Genomic DNA, 2285 nt, shown 5'->3' with positions numbered 1-2285 from the left:
ATGGAACCCTTTTCCACTTCAGCCTTCAAAGTTCTCCTTTGAATTTTTGCTACTACCACCAAGATCTGCACCTGCAGCTGCTCCACCTGGGCCTGTGCCCTAGGCTTCAAGGCTCACCGCGGGAGGGCCCTCCTACTCGGAACGAGTTTTTTTTGTTTGTTTGTTTGTTTGTTTGTTTGTTTTCCTACGCCCTTTCGGTTGATTATGGCCAAGTTGAAAACAGCAACCAGTAAAATGTATCCCCAAAATGACTCGGTACAAAACAGGTCTTTTTCAGAAATATTTAATAAAATAAAAGTTAATGAAAAACCTTTACATGAGTTTTAAATCCTATTTCAAAACAGAAGAAACAACTCCATCATTGGCCACAGGTCCCTGGCCATCCTCCCACACACTGACTTCCTGGTGCTTTAGCTGGTGTCCATCATCGCATCGTAATCGTCCAGCAGGGCATTCATCTCCGCGCCATCCATTTGGCCATCTAAATCCTCGGTGTCCCTCATAGCGTTGTAAGTGTTCAGTAGGTTGTCCAACTCAGGGGTGTCCCTCATCGCGCTGTCAGCGTCCAGCTGGGAGTCCAACTCCCCGGTGTCCCTCATGCAGCTGTCAGCGTCCTTCTGGGGGTCCAACTTTTTAGTGTCCCTCATCGCATTGTAAGCGCCCTTTTGGGCTTCCAACTGCTGGGTGCCCCTCATCGCACTGTAAGCGTCCTGCTTGGCGTCCAACTGCTTGGGGCCCCTCATCGAGTTGTAAGCGTCCAGCTGGGCGTCCAGCTCCTCCGCCGAGATCTGTCGCTTTGAATGGCGGCCAGTGCGCCTGCCTGTACGCTGGTTGCCTCTGCGGGCACGGCCCTGAGTGCCGCCACTAAAGCCTCCAGATCCTCGGTTTGTAGTCACCCAGCCTCTGTTGACACTCTGTACCTGCCTGGGCTTCGTATCTATCAGCGAGGTGAGGAACTGGATGTGGAGGGGACGGCCATCCAAAGGGATGCCGTTGTACTGTTCCCTGGCTTCCAGGGCGTCTCCCTTTCCGCTCAAAGTGCACGTGGGCTGTTCCCAGGCTGCGGCCAGAGCAGTCGTAATGGACAGCGGCCTGCTTCAGAGGCGCGAACTCCGCAAACAGCTGCTGGATGTCCGCGTCGGACACTCCGAAGTGCAGGTTGGACAACAACAGCTTCCCACCGGTCATCAGGCCGGCGCCCCTGCCGAAGGCCCTGCGGAAGCGGTCGTGTTGCCACTCGTCGGGAAGCTGTCTCGGCCTGCTGTAGGGCGCCGGCAGGTTCCTGCCTCGGCCGAGGGCAGCCCGGTTCCGGAACAGCCCGCCGCCCCTGCGCTATGGTGCGGCGGCCTGCGCTCCACAACCCCGGCCTCCCTGGGAGGCGGCCGGGCCTCGGTCCGACCTAGGTCCTTGCCCCCGCCCCCGCCCCAGCCGCGGGCCCCGCCATGGCCGCCCTGCTGGTTCCGGTCCAGCCTAATGTCATCCAGTGACATGTGGATTTTGTCGGCCATGGTGGGGCCCGAATCGGCCTTGGATCGAGCCCCTGCAGAGGCATGCAGGTCCTCCACTTCCCGCACAGCACCAGAGCTGTTCCTGGGCGGGCACCAGATAAGCAAAACCGGTTAGGGCTGGTCACATATCTTTGTACGAGTGAATGACAAGAGGTAAATAGTCACTTCCCTTTTTTCCAGTGCCCTTGAGGCACAACCCAGAGTCCCAGGGAAGAGACTACAAATTTCCTCATTGCTACTGTTATCATGTTAATTTTTGACCACTCACTATCATTTTACAGCTTACCAACCCCCAGCCTCCTCCCCTTTGCTTTCTCCCACCTCCCTCATCTATCATCACTGGATTTCATGGAAACCCACTGGTCAATAGCAGGAAAGAGTGTAGAACAGTGTTTGAAACCACTTACAAGTCTCATCCTTGGATGGTGATTTATAAAAATAGGTCAAAGACATGCTTGTGGACTTTGGGCTTTGCTGTGCTGTGTATCTATGCAGAGGCTGGGTGATTTTAAACTCCTATGTGATGACTTAAGTTTATACTTCACCCCTGGTCTGGCCCCCGGATTTTGTTATCTAGGCCTTGGAAAGGACTCCTCCCTGCCTTGAAAGGAATAGATTTTTAATTCCTTGAGATTCTGCTTCCCGGCAGTAGCCGACATTCTGGTTCAAATAAACTCCTCACAGAAATTATTTACAGGTTTGAGTGTTTCTCAGGTTAATGGTATGAAACTCCAAGAAAACACACACACACCACACACACCACACACACACACACAC

The 2285-nt window shown here is 53.9% G+C and overlaps 1 pseudogene; it reads right to left on the bottom strand.

The window, feature by feature from the left end:
• Positions 1-410: 410 nt before the first annotated feature.
• LOC102428372 lies at positions 411-1517 on the bottom strand (annotated as a pseudogene).
• Positions 1518-2285: the final 768 nt, after the last annotated feature.

The sequence above is a fragment of the Myotis lucifugus genome, unplaced genomic scaffold (genome assembly GCF_000147115.1).
Source record: "Myotis lucifugus unplaced genomic scaffold, Myoluc2.0 scaffold_2220, whole genome shotgun sequence".
Classification (NCBI taxonomy): domain Eukaryota; kingdom Metazoa; phylum Chordata; class Mammalia; order Chiroptera; family Vespertilionidae; genus Myotis; species Myotis lucifugus.
The sequence above is the reverse complement of the archived record's forward strand: the minus strand, read 5'-3'. Positions and strand labels throughout refer to the sequence as shown.